This window comes from Artemia sp. Qi Xiang Cuo, chromosome 7 (genome assembly GCF_049724085.1).
Source record: "Artemia sp. Qi Xiang Cuo chromosome 7, ASM4972408v1, whole genome shotgun sequence".
NCBI classification, from domain to species: domain Eukaryota; kingdom Metazoa; phylum Arthropoda; class Branchiopoda; order Anostraca; family Artemiidae; genus Artemia; species Artemia sp. Qi Xiang Cuo.
Window position 1 is genome coordinate 77,943,035 of NC_142800.1, and position 18,718 is coordinate 77,961,752.

At 37.2% G+C, this 18,718-nt stretch overlaps 1 protein-coding gene across 2 annotated transcripts in view; it reads left to right on the plus strand.

Moving 5' to 3' along the window:
- Positions 1 to 8,828: 8,828 nt before the first annotated feature.
- Inos (Inositol-3-phosphate synthase) overlaps positions 8,829 to 18,718 on the plus strand; it is a 59,636-nt gene continuing 49,746 nt past the window's right edge. Inside the window, exon 1 of one of the 2 annotated variants that reach the window (XM_089092596.1) lies at positions 8,829 to 8,971. The gene's annotated coding sequence lies outside the window, so the exon portion shown is untranslated. Of the gene's footprint in view, positions 8,972 to 10,207; positions 10,301 to 18,718 lie in introns of those variants that run through there. The other variant, XM_089092594.1, reaches the window with a different exon arrangement.

Sequence of the window (18,718 nt, forward strand, 5' to 3'; positions counted from 1 at the left end):
TCGTTTTAAGATTTATTTATTCATTTACATTAATATATATATTGTATGTTTGTTCGCATTGATTGTTTATATTATTTCTGTTCGTTTTAAGTTTCATTTATACTTTAATAGCAAAATATTTGTTTTCGTTTTAAGCTTGTTTTTCATATTCAATCCAAGCATTGCTCGCTTTAAGATCTATTTATTCATTTATATTATTACTTGTTGTATGTTTTTGCTATGATTCTTTATTTAATTTCTGTTCGTTTTGGGTTTCATTTATTCTTTAATAGTAATTTCTGGTCGTTTTGAGTTTGAATTTTAACAGGTATTTGTATCTCCTGAGCTTAAGTTTAAAATGGCCTTTACTTTTCTTTGAAAAACTTATGGTTTAGAAAGTTTTTTTTAAATTAATTTTTGTTCGTTTTTGGTTGTAAAAAGCTTCAAGTTTTTATGGCATGGGAGGGGGGTGCATAATGTATGATTAGACTCTAATTTAAAAAACAGTTCTAGAACTTTAAAGTTATAAATCGAATGAGGTTTTTTTCAAAATCTATACGATTACCTCTTTGATAAAAACCTTATATATGAACAATAGACAGCTTGCATAACTTGTGGACAGCGATTGACAACAATGAATGGATTGAAAAAATAGCTGCAATAAGGGGGTTTAGACCATTTCACTTGCTGACAAAAAGAGATCATGACTGTTTGGAATTGACCTTAATAGGAATTTGTGTGCCAAAGCAATTTTGCATCTATCACAGAGTATGTATTTTAACCTTATAATTGGATAATTATAATAGATTTCCTATGTGTTCTTCCCATACAAAACCCCTTCCCATAAGTTATAAACCCCACTTAATAAGTTATGCCCCAGGGCATAACTTACAAAGCCTACCCCTGGGAACTGGTGGGCTGTGTCGACACCGGAGTTGTTTGTTATCAGAACTTTGAACTATTTTAACAAAATGTCTATCTCAAAATTTTTATCTGATGCATTTAGGGCGTGGAGGAGGGAGACGGGCTAGTTGCCCTTCAATCTCTTTTGACTCTTAAAAAGTGAACAAGAACTTTCAATTTTCAATCAAATGAGCCCTCTCTAAAGTTTATACGAGCATCCCTTCAATAAGAAATAATATGAAGGATTCGGAGAGTCCTTAAATTATAACCCTTGCCCTGAGGGCTTTGGGGGAGTTGTAATCCTCAAAGACCTAATTTCCAGAACTTAAAACTACGTTTAATAAAATGGCTGTCTAAAAATTTTGATTGGATTTGTTTGGGGTAAAGGTGGGCGTGAAAGGGGGGTTAGTTGCCCTCAAATAACTTTTGACTATTACAAAGGGCATTAACCCTCGGAATTTCCAATCGAATGAGGCTTTTTTGAAGTTTCTACGACACCGCCTTCTATAAAAACCCTATATGCCCCCTGGGCATAACTTAAAACTCTTGCCCTGAGGATTGTGGGGGAGTGTCCTCCTCAAAAACATATTTTATAGCTGTAAATCAACTACGCTGAACAAAAGGGCTATCTCAAAATTTAGATTGGATGTGTTTGGGGGAATGATGGGCGTGGGGGGATGAGGGGGGCTAGTTACACTCCAATCACTTTTGACTATTAAAAAGGGCACTAAATCTTTAATTTCCAATCGAATGAGCCTGTTTTAAAGTTTTTACGACAACACCTTCTATAAAACCTAATATGCCCCCAGGGCATAACTTAAAACCATTGCCCTGAGAGTTTTGGGGGAGTATCCTCCTCAAAATATATTTTTTATCTGGAAATCAACTACGCTGAGCAAAATGGCAATCTGAAAATTTTGATTGGATGTGTTTGGGGAAATGATTGGCGTGGGGGGGGGAAGGGGGCTAGTTACACTCCAATCACTTTTGACTATTAATAAGGACACTAGTCCATTAATTTCCAATCAAATGAGCCTTTTTTGAAGTTTCTACGACAACGCCTTCAATAAAAACCTTATATGGCCCCAGGACATAAATTAAAACCCTTGCCCTAAGGGTTGTGGAGGAGTTTCCTCCTCAAAAATGTATTTTCTATTTGGAAATCAAATACACTGAAAAAAATAGCTATCTCAAAATTTTGATTGGATGTGTTTGAGGAAATGATTGGCTTGGGGGGGGAGGGGCTAGTTACACTCTAATCACTTTCGACTATTAAAAAGGGCACTAGCTCTTTAATTTCCAATCAAATGAGCCTGTTTTGAAGTTTCTACGACAACGCCTTCTATAAAAACCTTATATACCACCAGGGCATAACTTAAAACCCTTGCCCTGAGGGTTGTGGGGGAGTATCCTCCTCAAAAATATATTTTCTGATGGTTGTGGGGGGGTATCCTCCTCAAAAATATATTTTCTACCTGAAAATCAACTACGCTGAACAAAACGGCTATCTCAAAATTTTGATTGGATGTGTTTTGGGTAATGATGGTTGTGAGGGGGGGCTAGTTGCCCTCCAATCATTTTCGACTATTTAAAAGGGCACTAGCTCTTTAATTTCCAATCGAATGAGCCTGTTTTGAAGTTTCTACGACAACGCCTTCTATAAAAACCTAATATGCCCCCAGGGCATAACTCAAAACCCTTGCCCTGAGGGTTGTGGGGGAGTGTCCTCCTCAAAAACATGTTTTCTATCTGGAAATCAACTACGCTGAACAAAATGACTATCTGAAAATTTTTATTGGATGTGTTTGGAGGAATGATGGGCGTGGGGGGAGGAAGGGGGTTAGTTACACTCCAATCACTTTCGACTATTAAAAAGGGCACTAGCTCTTTAATGTCCAATCGACTGAGCCTGTTTTGAAGTTTCTACGACAACGCTTTCTATAAAAACCTTATATGCCCCCAGGGCATAACTTAAAACCCTTGCCCTGAGGGTTGCGGGGGAGTATCCTCAAAAATATATTTTTTATCTGGAAATCAACTACGCTGAACAAAATGGCTATCTCAAAATTTTGATTGGATGTGTTTGGGGGAATGATGGGCGTGGGGGGGCGTTAGTTGCCCTCCAATCATTTTCGAATATTAAAAAGGGCCCTAGAACTCTCGATTTCCAATCGAATGAGCCCCCTTTGAAGCTTCTATGACGACCCCTTCCATATGAAGTGCCTCTGGGAAAAAAAAATAAATAATAATAAAACATTGGAGCCGTATGGCCTTTACTATAGGCAACGCTACAGCGTTTTCTCTGATATGATCTAAGAGAAGAGAAAAAGTGGTCCTTTAAGAGACAACATAAGAGGCTATTTTATGGAATTTATTTTAAACATAGAAAATCAGGCTGGAAGAGCTCTCGTATATCATTTTACGATAAATTTCAATATTGATATGCTTGACGAGTTTTATATCGTAATCATACAATAAATTTGTTTGTACTATATTAATTTTCTCATACTAGATATGCATAGAGTAAGGATACCAGCAGAGACTTCTGTACATGAATAGTTCAGATTAATTAGATCACCTCTTAGAGTGCTATCAGTCTGGACCTCAACCTCCAGAGGCCACCTCTCCCCAACGACATTGCGTAGCTAATAAAGGAACATTTAACATTTTTTCTGATTTTCTGTGTTTTCACAAGAAAGTAGCTCATCTTTAACAAACTTAACGATTTTTTCGTTTAATGTACTTAAATTCAATGGAATAAAATGCTAGTAAAAGGTAAATTCGTTAAAAAGATCAATATACTTAAAGAGCTTTCAGAGCTAAAATCTTAGATGTAATAAAGGTTTAAAAGATCTGAAAACACTGTATATGATATTGCTTCAAATAGACAGATTGAAACATGTGAATTTCACAATATGAATGCAAATAGTATCATTGACTATACAAAGAAATACGACAAGAGTGAAGTTACATTGTAATATAGAAAATGTAACCCTAACTTTACAGTCAATCAAGATCAATATACAGTGAATTCAAATAATCTACCAACATTAGTGGTTCTCGACAGTTGCCTATACACCTAAGAAGAAGAAATCTAAAGTGTAGAATAAAGACATCGTTGTATACATTTTTTAATTAATAGAAAAATTCACATACATTTTTTTAAAAACACTTTACTCATAGAACACTAAAATCATTTAGCTTTATTTTCAAAGGCAGCACTTATCACAATGGTTCATTACTCATGTCAACTACGGTAGGGGTTTTAAATCTTCTACACTTCAGACGGAATACATTCGCACATATGCTTATGCTCAACAATTCGAACATTGTAGACCTGCATTTACGACAAAATGGGCTATTCCAAGCCTGAGGGGTATATTCAATAGAAAATTTCAAAGATTTATCCTGAAAGAAGATCAAACATAATTAAAAACTATAGGTTCACACAAAGGGTGAAACAGTTTGAGACATTTGAGAGGATGATTTGGGGTGAAACTCTGTGGTTGTTATAATACACAAGTACACAATATTGGATTAGTGACATAATTATGAGTATGAATCATCAATGACTCTAACCACAATGGACCTCAACCTCCAGGGGGCACCTATCCCCAACCCCATTGGGTAGCTAATAAAGGAACATTTAACATTTTTTCTGATTTTTTGTGTTTTCGCAAGAAAGTAGATCACTTTTAACAAACTTAGCCATTTATTCGTTTAATGTACTTAAATTCGATGGAATAAAATGCTAGTAAAAGGACAATTCATTAAAAAGATCAATATACTTAAAGAGCTTTCAGAGCTAAAATCTTAGATGTAATAAAGGTTTAAAATCACTTACCGACCAAATGTATATCTAGCCAAACACATTCTATTTTACTATGTTTATTTTTGCTACAAGTAACACAACATATGACAGAAACTTTTCTGATAATAACTTTAGCTATTAACTCTGTATTAACATTTTCTATATAATTTTAAAAAATTATTTCAAAACCCTTTTTATTTTCAAATATAATAAAATTAATAATATTTTTTTGACTATTTTCACATAATGGCTTATAAAACTATCACTACACCTTAAGAAAGCGGATATCAGTAGTATGCATCGTCTGGATTTGCTCAGGGGTATAGCAATTTCTACGTTATTCTATAGAAGCGCTACACCTTTTCAAAGAGATTCAGAGCTCCCTCACATGGCCTTATACTTCTAAGAGACATATAGCAATATCCATGTTATTTGCGGAGACATATAGGAATTTCAACGTTATTCTATGGAAGCTCTACACCTTTTCAAAGAGATTCAGAGCGATAGACATTTGCAAAAAAGGAGTAATTAGTGATTGGATAATTTTTTAACGTGAAATCTCTGAATAACATATTTTTGGAGCATGTACTTGACGATGGATAAAAGGGTTAAGGTGATTAGCAATTACGAGCTAGGATCCCTCCACTGGTTCCTGGCAGTAGGCTACGCATATCAAATTGCTGTACTGTGGGTTAGGTAACATGATTAAACACGCTTTTACAATCGGAATTCATTGATTGACATTTGCAAAAAAGGGGTAATTAGTGATTGGATAATTTTTTAACGTGAAAGGTCTATTTTGGAGGGTCCTTTGCTATTTGGGATTACATTATATTTAAAATGATATCTCATTTGCATTAAGCTAACTCAATTTGCGAAAAGGTATTCCATTTGCACAACTCTGCTCTGATTGAATTGTCGCCGACAATGGGTCGAAAATTACATGTAATCACTGCTAAGCCTTTTGTTATTGCTAGGAGATTATCCAATTCACTTCTTAGTGTTAACTGACAGAGTTCCAAATACGAATATTTTGAAAAGCAGACAGGTTTTTTTTTTGTTATTAAAAAATTGGACACTATAATCAGAATTATTTGATTGACATTTAAAAAGGGGTAATGAGATTCTCAAATTGGACACTATGAACGATATTAATTAATGTTTTGAATAATAGGAGTGTGAATGATTCTAATTAGTGATTGGATTGTATGAAGGAGGAGAATAAAAAGGATTAAACTGATTAGCATTTAAGATAACCCTGAAGGAGTTGTTAACTCAGGTAATTTGTTATAAATTTGAAACATCGTCAGTCTATGAAAATGGCTAACGACGGTAGAATGACATTGTGACTTGACCTAGCTTTACCTTTCCGATGTGGTCTGTATAATACAAAAGTGATGTTTGATAAGTATTGTCAATTTAAAATAGGATCTAACGTTTTCTTCATTCCCCCATTTATGAGGGGAGGGGAGGGGTCAATTTTGGAGGGAAAACCAAAAATAGTCAGAATCGAAAATAAATGAGATCTGCTTCAAGGGGAAGGCTCAGAGGCCCTTCGCTCCCCTATTTCTGAGGGCAGGGAGGGGGGAGGTCAATTTTGGAGGGAAAACCAAAAATACTCAGAATCGAAAATAAATGAGATCTGCCTCAAGGGGAAGGCTCAGAGGCCCTTTGTTCCCACATTTCTGAGGGCAGGGGAGGGGGAGGGGAGTCAATTTCACAGGGAAAACCAAAAATACTCAGAATCGAAAATAAACGGGATCTGTCTCATGGGCAAGACTCAGAGGTCCTTCGTTCCTCCATTTCTGAGGGGCAGAAGAGGGAGGGGGTCAATTTTGGAGGGAAAACCAAAAGTACTCAGAATCGAAAAAAAACGGGGATCTGACACAAGGGGAAGGCTCAGAGACCCTTCGTTCCCCCTTTTCTGAGGGCTGGGGCGGGGGGGGGTTAATTTTGGAGGGAAAACCTAAAATACTCAGAATCGAAAATAAACGGGATCTACCTCAAGGGAAGGCCTGGGCTGATGTTTGCAAGTCGAAGAATTTGTCTTTGTTGGTTTGAATGTCTAAAGTGCCTGTCTTTCTCTGTTTACATGTCTGATTCTTTTTGTTTGCATGTCCGGGTTGGTGTTTGCAAGTCCAAGTTGGGTTTTTCTCTTCTCTTAGATCATATTCATTATAATATTCATTATTATATCTTGCGCTATGCACATTTTTCTTTGAGTTTTCATCACTGTCTTTTATAGTATATTTGAGATATCTCTGTAGAGAAAGCCCTCTTTTTTTCTGTCTCTTCTTTCGATCTTCCTTTTTTGTCGTATCAAACCTTGTTTTATGTGAGCTTGCTTGCAATCTGTATAAATTTCTTTCAATATCATGTATAATTTTTCGCCTCATTTCCTCCAGATTTTCTCCTCTATCCCTGCGTCTACACTGTCTAAACATGCAGTAGGTTCATGAGAATGTTCAAAATCAAGATAATGTCCTTTACATAAAGAATGTCAAACCTGATCGGCCTGTTGCAGGAAATTAAATTAACTGAAAGTAAAGAGCACCATAAAACTTAAAACGAACTGAAATTATTCCGTATATGAAAGTGGCTGTCCCGTCCTCAATGCCTCGCTCTTTACGCTAAAAACGTTGGGGGGGGACCTTCTATGTCTCAAGCGCGCAAAAAAAAGTATTTAAAAATGGGGGTGGGGGGACAAAAAAGTTGTGTGGAGGGGGGGGGGTTGGGCCCTTGGGGTTGGGGTGGGGGACCTTGGAGGTTGAGGTTCTTGATGACTAGGGTCATTGATGGTTGTTGTCCTTGATGTTCAAATCCATAATCGTCACACGTAATACCATATTGTGTACTTGTTCATTCGGAGACATCTCTAATAAGAATATTCCAATGTTGAAATTTCCTTATCTGATGAAGATACCTTGTTATCACAGTATTCCATCCGCTGAATTGTGATGTAAGAGAAACCTACGTTAGCCCATTGGCCTAGAAAGAGACATGTCACCCCGTTCCCGTTAGCAGATCAATACATTGCCCCGTTAGTATTCAGTGCGCATGTGCAAACTTCGTCTCGGAGTCAATACACTTAGAAACACCCCCTGATTGACCTAGAAAAAGGTGTCATTAACCCTATTACGTTAGCGGATCAATAGCATTGTCTATGCAGTTACGTACCATTAGACTCGATTATAGATGGCAGCAGTTGTGCCCCGTCGCGCTGGTATCCCCTTTTCTACTCCCCACCTTGAACAACAAGGAAAGTCACTTTTTGGTTGGAAAGCACTGTGGTCCTTTTTTTCTTTTTTTTATTCGCCACTTGTGGGGCACTAGAACATCATAGAGAGGTATTTAAGGGCTTGTTTGAAAGCTAATTTTTGTATATACGTTCTTTTTATAAACTCGACTTGGTAAAACCATCATGAAATTCATGGCAAGCAATAATGACACTTTAGGTACCGTTTCTGGAGTGAAAACGCTGGGAAGCATGAAAAGGGTACTACCCTAATGCTAATGATTGGAAACCCTAGGCTTTACAATCTGCCATCTTGTTCACTCCCCCTCCCAGCCCACTTAATAAATCTTATCAATTGTGTGCTGACTGACATAATTAGGCTAGTCTCTAGTGGCTAGTTCTAGGCAAGGCTAATGGCGTCAATTCATGAAAATTTAGAGTGGCGGCAAAATGTATTTATTGTTATATGAGGGAGGATATTTTTTTCAATTACAACACCAAAAAGGGCATTTTTCAATGAAAACACTCCAGAACAGGTGTCTTCTAAGAATCTAGGATGGTGGAGGTAAAAAATCTAGGGGGCACTGGCTCTCTCTCAACCTCCCCACAACTCCACTGGAACTGCAATATTATAGAGATGCAATTTAATTTGAATTGGGTCTTTAAAAACTCAATTCAAAGATCTTAAGCACAGCAAAGTGCTTTTGTGCAGATCTATATTTAAAGAGAGCATAAAAAAGACGCAGCGAGTCTTTTCGATGAAGAATTTCTTACAGGACGTGATGGTCTAATAGTTACGACCCTTTGTTGTACCCGCAGTAACCCATAAAATATTGGTCGAGACACTTCTTGAAACAGCCATTCACTTTCTAGTACCCCACCAGCGGCGAAGAATGAAAGAAGAAGAAGAAAAGGAGGCACTTCGGTGCTGAAAAGTGCAAAAAGTTGATTAATCTTGTTGTTCAAGGTGGGGACTAATTATCTTGTATAGTGTTTCTGACCACAGTGATTCCAATTCCAATTGGATAATTTTCATTTCAAAGGTCAGTTCTCCTTAAACGTTTGAAGTCCGAGAAGTGAAAATAATGAATGTATACTTTTCACTAGAAGTTCAAAACCCTTTGCGGCATTGCGGAAGAAAAATTACAATAATAATAAAACGAAATTCCGTAAATCATATTAACCACGTATCTTATTATTTTTTTTTAATGTCTTTCCAAATTTTTAAATCTGTATAGATTCCGTACAGTAGAATGTTTCATAAATAATAAAATATTTTATCTACAACTCCTCAAAAATGCAAAGGATAACGTAGTCCATGGACTGCTGACCTGACAAATTACAGACATTTTTTTAAGGGAAGTTTAAGAGAGATGCGAAGTAAAACCTATAATTAATGCTGTATTTTAGAAAAAACTCATGCTACCTTTTTTAGTTTCTTTTAGCCCAAGCTGGACAAAGACCTTTTTTTAAGGTTTATTGTGTATATTCTTAAAACCAATGAACGAAGAAAAATTAATGAAAAAAAGCGTTTCTCATGAAAGTAAAGAGCGAAGTTGAACCTTTACAAAAATTACCGTTTCGAAGTCTGTGCAACATATTTTGGAAAAACTTTTAAATAAACTGGCTCTTGATATTTTTCCATGTTTTTATAATTCTGAGAAATTAGCACTTTACTGAAAACCAAACTTGTTTATTTTTTTAAGAGAATTAAAATTGTATGGTAAAATCTATTGATTTCATGGCTGATAAAAATGAGAACTGTTGAGCAAAACTGTTGAGAGCTTATAAATTAGTGTTTTATTTTCTGTTAGCTACTTAAGGGTTTTCCTGCTCGTAGTCCTGTTATGAGGTGTCGGGTTTTTTTTAGTAAAGCGCTAGTTTTTCCGAATTTTCGTCCATTAGTTAATTTCGTAAAACTGCTCCGCTTTCCATTGAATATTCGGGCTTGTACATTTTCGTCGTTACTGCAGTGACATTTTTTTTACACTAATAGCGTCAAACTTCTTTAAATAGAATTATATCTGGAACTGGAGTAATTTTTATGATTGGTTAGTTTTTAAAACCTTTGAGGGAAACCACCGTTTTAGGCTATCTTGGCAGGCTCGAGATTTAATCAAAGATAAGGCCTGTCAAATAGCGGATTCTTTTCAACCTTTAACTTAGCTTTTTTATTTTGCATTACACCCATCCTGTCAAGCTTGAGGCCAGAACAACCCATTTGCGGAAGGCTTAATTCAAAGAGGGAAGCGAAATACTTGAATGGTAAAGTGGTTTTTGTGGGAACGAAATATATAATGAATCAGGGTGCATCAGTTGTTTAGATTGTGCTTGAGACAAAGTGCAGAATTGGATAATTTCGCTTAGAACAAGTTAGTACATAGACCAGCTAATGCCTTACCGATGCCTAGTTAATTTGACGATTATTAATTAGTTAATTGAGCATAAAAGTTGCAATTTAATTCGTATTTACTTCAAATTTAATGTCAATTAACTACGAACTTGGAACTTGGTTTATTAACCAATGCCTTAATATACGTTATAATGGTTATTAAAGCATGACTAATTTTTATGAGCAATGAATAAAATATGAAAAATATGAGTTCAATGCCTTAATACTTATTAATTCTTGTAAGTTTGTTCATTTGCCTCCATTTTCCCCAAGCTGATAATAACTTGTTCTGGAGTTAATTCAAGTATTCAAAGAATGTGAAGTTAGTTTTCGATCTTTCTAGGAGCTAATTCGCCCTGACCTGGAACGAAAAATTTATTCTTTATTAATTTTGTAATTTTTTTTGTTAAGCATGAAATATTTCCTTTGCCACTTGTGAATTAAAGGCAATATAAATATTTTGAAACATACAATAGATGTTCACCCTTTTAAAGCATTTCATTTGTCGAAGTTGTCAGGGGCGGATCCAAGATTTTTTCATAAGGGGGGGGGGGGCAAAATAGGTTGATCCGATAAAAATAATTTTAAAGGGGGGGGGGTGCAAAATAGGTTGATCTGATAAACTTGCGTTAGGAGCAAGTTTAATTAACGCAAACTTTAGTTAATTAAGTCAATTACACTACTTTAAACTACGCTAGGGGGGCGCCCCCTCTCCCCCTGGATCCGCCACTGGAAGTTGGTGGGGTAAAACAAAAAACTATTTCAGTGATGGATAACTAAACCTGCTAGATATACAAGATCTTTAAACATGGTAGTTTAAAGTTGATCCAAGATGATGATTAGGAACCAGTCCTTTTAGACACAAATTCTAACAGGAGACATATAAGGTGCCCAATTTTTTTTTTATCAATTTACCATGTCTTAATGCAGTAGCAGATCCAGAGGGGGGGGGGTGAGGGGGGCGTGCCCCCCCCCCCAACATAGACTAAAGTAGTGTGATTTACTTAATTAACGCAAGTTTGCTCTAATTCAACTTGCTTCTAAAGCAAGCTTATCGAATCAACTTATTTTGCACCCCCCCCCCCTAAAAAATATACTGGATTTGCCCCTGTCTTAATGGCTTGAGTATTTGGAATTAAAACCAAGCATGTTCAAATTCAATTTGGAGCAAATTGAAGCCCTGTAGTGCGTATTTCGTGCCTAAAATTATTTTGACTTTCTGGAGAAAGAGAAAACTAGTCTAGATTTTTTATAGGTAATGAATAATGGACAAAAAAAAATCGAAAATACTTGATAAATCCGTCAATTTAATGACTAAAGGAAAAATCCCTTATTTGACACAGCTTGACAAACTGAGTGTTGAATAAACCTTACCAAAGCCTCAACAAAAATGTCAAATACAAGGTAGGCATGACAAAAACATAAAATGCAGTTTGACATTGCTAAGAGATATGTAGTTTATCTGTCTTTTCAGAATGGAATTTTTCCAAGTTCACTTAGGCGAGCTCAGCTGACTAATACAATCGCATGAGCTCACTTAAGCGAACTGAGAAAAATCCTTAGAGGTATATAGAGGTCGGTCTCGGAATGAGCTAGCTAATTATAGAATGATATCTTTACTGTCTGTACTCAGCAAAGTTTGTGAAAATGCTCCAGTCTACTTTCCTTTTTAGGAGCAAAAGATTTTTTTTCTACGATTTGCAATTTGGCTTCCGAGCACAGCATTCAACTGAGTATGCACGTGCTGCTCTTTAAAATTTTCTGTTCTGAATTTACGTTAATGATCTTATTGCTACGGTTACAAACCAAAAACTAACCGTTTAAGATCATCTTATGTCGCCCCGAACCTTGTCCATGCCCATAAATAAATATCTTTGTCAATAGCTGAAAACACACTATTTGCTTTCGATGGCGATAGAACCCCTGACACAAGATAACTGTTAAAGCCCTCTGCTAAAAAATGTTAAGCTTTTTGCAAGAGAATAGTTTGAATACATAGAGATGTACTGGCCAGGCTTACGATGGTGCATCTGTAATAAGAGGACATTTGAATCGAGTAAATGTTCTGTTTGAGAAGTTGCAGAAAATCCATATGTTTATGTACACTGTTATGCATATCGCCTGAATTTAGTTTTAGCAAACACAACCAAAAATGTCAAAATAGTTGATGGCACTCAAAGATTGCTTAAAGGTATTATTCTTTCCAGTAAGCAACTACTCTCAGGCATGAAAAATTTAAAGTTGCTCAAGAAAAGGAAGATCACAAAAGAATAATATACAAAATGCGGCTGCAGAGTAATACTCGGTGGGTCTGCAAATACAAGGGGGTTATATATTTCAAATCTGACTTTTTTTTTGTAATTTCAGCATTAGAGGATTTCAGGAACTCTGCAAATAGAATGGAAGCCGCTGCTGCTAAAAGATTTCGGCTACAGCTCAAGGAGTTTGATGTTATCTTCGCCCTTCAGTTCTTAGGAACGATTTTAGAAAACTCAAACACAACCTCAATAACTTTGCAAAAGGAAGACTTACATATGGACTCAACAATTAAAGTAATTGATGGTTTAAAAAGAATGCTGCAAAATGAAAGATCAAAGCTTTTTTTTTAGTGAATGTTGGACAATAGCTTGTTGTTTGGCTAACAAAAATGGTAGTGGAATACCACTACCATGGGATGACGAAGCTTCATACATACGTTTCAAGCGTGTACAACAAGTATCCTCCAAGTATTGCGAATCAGAACTTATGTCAACAACAGGCGAGAGAACCAATTCCAGCCAAAATCTTCATACAAACATGTTGTTTGAAGTTACAGATGGAATGACATATGAGCTTGAACAGAGGTTACCAACAATTCAACTGTTTTTGACGCACTTAAAGCATTGAACCCAACGAACCATGTAGATGGTTCGTTTATTTTGTTATGTTTCGTTTATGATGGTTCGTTTATGTTTGTAGATGGTATAAGCAGTTTTGCACATTACTACAACATGTTGATAGACCAAACCAATTTAAAGTACTAAGTTTAACTAGCAAAAGAATTTTTTTGCCATTTTTAAAGAAATATGAAGGAATTCTACTTCCCTTTGCTTGAACAAAGACTTTTACATCCTAATCTTTCAAAGATTCCATAAATCTTGTTGCTGAAGGAACCTTCTCGACTTTGAACAAAGTGAAAACTTAAGCATCTTTCGATTTTATCAATTGAAAGAGAAGGATTTGAAAAGCTCTTAAGAAGCTTGACTAAATCCTAGAATTGTTCAGCAATGTTGGACTGAGGGTACAGTTGTAAGCATGGACCATGGAAATAACTTTTTAAATCTTAACTAATAAGTAAATCATGCATATGTGCTCAATTATACAAATGTTCTTATGAAAGACAATGTGCATTATTATTTCCTTGTCATAGGCAGCGCAATAGCGCTGCCTAAGTAAAGAACGATGTTGGCACATTGTATTATTTTTGGTTTCTTTCTTTCTTTCTTTTAGACCAGGGCACTTCGTATCGAAGTAGTTGTCGTAGAATCTTCGAAAAGGGCTCATTCGATTGGAAATTGAAAGGGCTTGTGCCCTTTTTAATAGCCGAAAGTGATTGGAAGGCAACTTACACCCCTTCCACGCCCACCATTTCCCCAAACACATCCAATCAAAATTTTGAGATAGCCATTTTGTTCAACGTAGTTGAAAGATCTGGGAAATATGTCTTTGAGGAGGACAATCCCCCCACAGTCCTCAGGGCAAGAGTTTTAATTTATGCCCTGGGGGCATATATGGTTTTTATAAAAAGTGTTGTCGTAGAAACTCCAAAAGTGGCTCTTTTGATTAGAAATTGAAAGAGTTAGTGCCCTTTTTAATGCTCGAAAGTGATTGAAGGGCAACCAACCCCCTCTCACGCCCACCAATTCCCCATACACATCCAATCAAAATTTTGAGATAGCCTTGTTCAACGTAGTTGAACGTTCTGGGAATTATGTCTTTGAGGATGACAACCCCCCCACACCCCTCAACGCAAGGGTTGTAAGTTATGCCCTGGGGTCATGTAAGGTTTTTATAGATAGTGTTGTCACACAAACTTCAAAAAGGGCTCATTCAATTGGAAATTTAAAGGGCTAGTGCCCTCTTTAATAGTCGAAAGTGATTTGAGGGCAACTAACCCCCCTCTTACGCCCACCATTTCCCCAAACACATCCAATCAAACTTTTGAGATAGCCATTTTCTTTCATCGTAGTTGAAAGTTCTGTAAATTATGTTTTGGAGGATTACAACCTCCCCCCCTTCACAAACACAGCCCTCAGCGCAAAGGTTGTAAGTTATTCCCTGGGGGCATATAAGGTTTTTATAGAAAGCGTTGTTGTAGAATCTTCAAAAAGGGCTCATTCAATTGGAAATTGAAAGGACTAGTGCCCTTTTAAATAGTCGAAAGTGATTGGAGGGCAACTAATCCCCCTCTCACGCCCACCATTTCCCCAAACGCATCCAATCAATATTTTGAGATTGCCATTTTGTTCAACGTAGTTTAAGTTGAGGATGACAACCCCCACAACGGCGCGGAAACTTCAGAAAGGGTTCATTCGATTGGAAATTGAAAGGGTAAGTGCCCTTTTTAATAGTAGAAAGTAATTGGAGGGCAACTAAACCCCCTCTCACACCCACCATTTCCCCAAACACATCCAATCCAAAATTTTGAGATAGCTGTTTTTTCCACCGTAGTTGAAAGTTCTGAAAATTAGGTCTTTTGAGGATGACAACCCCCACAGCCCTCAGGGTAAGGGCTGTAACTTATGCCCTGGGGGCACAAAAGGTTCTTATAGAAAGCGTTGTTGTAGAAACTTCAAAGAGATCTCATTCGATTGGAAATTGAAAGGGCTAGTGCAATTTTTGATAGTCGAAAGAGATTGAAGGGCAACTAACCCCCTCTCATGCCCACCATTTCCTCAAATACCTCCAATCAAAATTTTGAGATAACCATTTTGTTCCAAGGAGTTCAAAGGTCTAGAAATTATGTCTTTGTGAATGAAGGTTGTAAGTTATGCCATGGGGGCATATAAGGTTTTTATAGAAAGCGTTGTCATAAAAACTTCAAAAAGGGCTCATTCAATTGGAAATTGAGAGGGCTATTCCCCTTTTTATTAGTCGAAATTAATCGGAGGGAGAATCCCCCCCCACATCCACCATTTCCCCAAACATTTATGATCAACATTTATGTATTGCCATTTTGTTCAATTTAGTTGAAAGGTCTGAAAATTACGTCTTTGACAATGACAACCGTCCCCCCATATCCCTCAAGACAAGGGTCGTAAGTTATGCCCTTGTTGCATATAAGGTTCTTATAGAAAGTTTTGTCGTAGAAGCTTTAAAAAGGGCTGATTGATTGAAAATTGAGACGACTAGTGCCTTTTTTATTAGTCGAAAGGGATCAGAAAGCAAATGCCCCCCCCCCACGCCCATCATTTCCCCAAACACTTCCAATCAAAATTTGAGATAGCCATTTTGTTCAACGTGTTGGAAAGGTCTGAAAATCATGTCTTTGAGGATAAAAAATCCTCCCAGCCCTCAGGGCAAGGGTCATAAGCTGTGCCCTGGGGGCAGATAAGGTTTTTATAGAAAGCATGTATAAACGTCGGAGGGGGCTCATTGGATTGGTAATCAGACACTCTAGTGCTCTTTTTCAGAGTCAAACTGATCGGAGGGCAGCTACCCCCCTCCACACCTTACCTTAGATCCTCCTGCGCCGCCAGGGGTGCCTAGGGCATCAGTGAATATTCGCCAATCTTGTCTGAGATGAGCCGCTGCGTATACATCTTCCCAATCTGGTTGGAGAGAGGCATTCAGGCTGCGTAGGTCATTGTTGTAGGTTCTCCTCTATATGTTGCTAAGTCTCCCTCGCTTCAGGCTTCCAACTGGCTGCGACTCAAGTATAGACTTCGGGATTCGAAGGTTTTCCATTCTTAAAACGTGTCCGAGATACCTCCATCTACGGGATCTGATGGTGTCGGTTATTAGTGGTTGATTGGTGATTCTCCAAATGGTATCGTTTGAGACCCTTTCCGACAAATATATATTCAGAATCCTCCCGAGGCGATTGTTCTCAAAAGCAAGAATCTTCTTCTCTTGTTGAATGTTTAAGTGCCTTGTCTCAGCGGCATACAGGAGGACTGGTAAAACGTTACTGTCGAGTAAGCACAGCTTCAGGCGATTTGAATAATTCCTGGATTTCCAGATTTGTTTCACTTGATTGAAGGCTGCGTTAGCTTGACCTTGTTCAATTTCCTCACCAGCAGATGTGAAATGTAGGGGCGAATTGGATGTTGCCATGGTTTTTGTTTTTCGTGCATTTACTTTAAGACCAAACTGACTGGCTTTCACACTGACCCTGTCAATGAAGTACTGCAAACGTTGTTTGCAACCCTCAACTAATGTTATGTCGTTTGAATTGCTGACTGTTACACCGGATGATAATTCAATGCCATCTATTGTTGTGTTGCGAAGGGCATAGTCAATAGCTATTATAAAGAGCAGTGGTGACAGACATCCCTCTTTAACTCCAGATAAGAATCTAAAGTATCTTGTTTGGCCTTCTGGCGTCTTAATGCAGCATTCACCCCCTTCGTACAATGACATAATTATCTTAATTAATCTATCCTGAAAGCCATAATAGTTCAGAATTTGCCACAAAGTCTCACGGTCGACCGAATCAAAAGCCTTTTTGAAGTCGATGAAAGCCATGTTTATTTTGGACCCCCACTCTTGACTTTCCTCTGTGAGCATGTGTAAAGTGAAAATAAGATCCACACAGGAACGTCCTGCACGGAACCCATATTGTTCATCTCTCAGGTGATTATCTAGTTCGGTCTGTATCCTTTCCAGAATAACATGACAAAGAACTTTTCCGGGCACCGATAGTAAGCTGATTCCTCGCCGGTTTCCAGGAACAGTAGCATCACCCCTTTTGAAAAGTCTGACCAGTGAGCTTCTCTTCCATTCAGCTGGTACTTCTCTATTCTCCTAGATTTTGGTAAAGAACTTGACCCAGTATGAGATTTGTCCTGGGATTGATGCCTTAATCATCTCTACTGTTATTCGGTCTTCACCTGGCGATTTACCATTTTTCAACTTTCCTTGCTGCAGTACTTATCTCAATCAAACTTGGTGGCTCATCACTTATATTCAGAGAAAAAAGTAGTATCGTTGGGATATTCGGGGGGTTTTCTGGTAGAGGTCTGTTGAGAATTTTCTCAAAGTGTGACACCCATATTTCATTTACAACCCCTGGCTCTGTCTTTAAAGCATCGGAAGGGTCCCTAACGGGGCCATATTGGGAGCGTTTCTTTCCAACTATTTCATTTGCTATCAAACAGTTCATGGTAACGAACTGCAAGTAAGGAGCGACCCGGCTCAATGGGAACCAAAACTCTAATAAAACGGAATTTTGATAGCAGTAGACACATCAAAAGGATCGGATTTTAATGTTGATTTCAAAAATATAAGTTTCATCAAGTTTAATTCTACCCATCAAAAGTTACGCGCCTGAGGAAATTTGGCTGATTTTAGAAAAAAGGGGAAAGACCCCTTAAAAGCTATAGAACCTTAATAAAATCACACGACCATATTCAGCGTATCAGAGAACCCTACTGTAGAGGTTTCAAGCACCTATCTAAAAAAATGTGGAATTTTGCATTTTTTGCCAGAAGAAAGAACACGGATGCGTTTTTTTTTTTTTTTTTTTTACAGGGGTGATCGTATCGACCCAGTGGTCCTATAATATCGTGGGAGGGCTCATTGGAACAGAAATTAAAAGTTCTAGTGCCCTTTTAAAGTGACCAGACAAATAGAGGGCAACTAGACCCCCTCCCACGCTCATTTTTATCCCAAAGTCACCCGATCAAAATTTTGAGATAGCCTTTTTGTTCAGTATGGTCGAAAATATAATAACTATGTCTTTTAGGATGACTTAATCCCCCAAAGATTAAGCCAAAGATTTTTTAGTACTTTTATACGAGCTATTTATTCTAATTAACGGCGTTTGTGATTAAGGGGTCAGTTTTAAAGAATTGGAACAAAATTTGAACTTTAGCTTAAAGAGCAAGGTATTGACTAGGGGGCGAACCCCCTAATATACGTACTAAAAATCTATGAATATAGAAGTTCATTACGCAAGTTAATTCGTAAGTTACTTATATTTATTACTAATAAAAACGTTCGTAAATAAAATCAAACAAGTTTTGAGAAAGCCATTTAACCAAATAAAGTAAAATTAATAGGCAAGTTTTGTTTTAATTATTCATGTATGGTGAGCCAAAATCAAAACCTGCATTAATTCAAAAATGTTCAAAAATTAAATAAAAAAAACAAGTTTTTTCTATCTGAAAGTAAGGAACGACGTTAAAACTTAAAACGA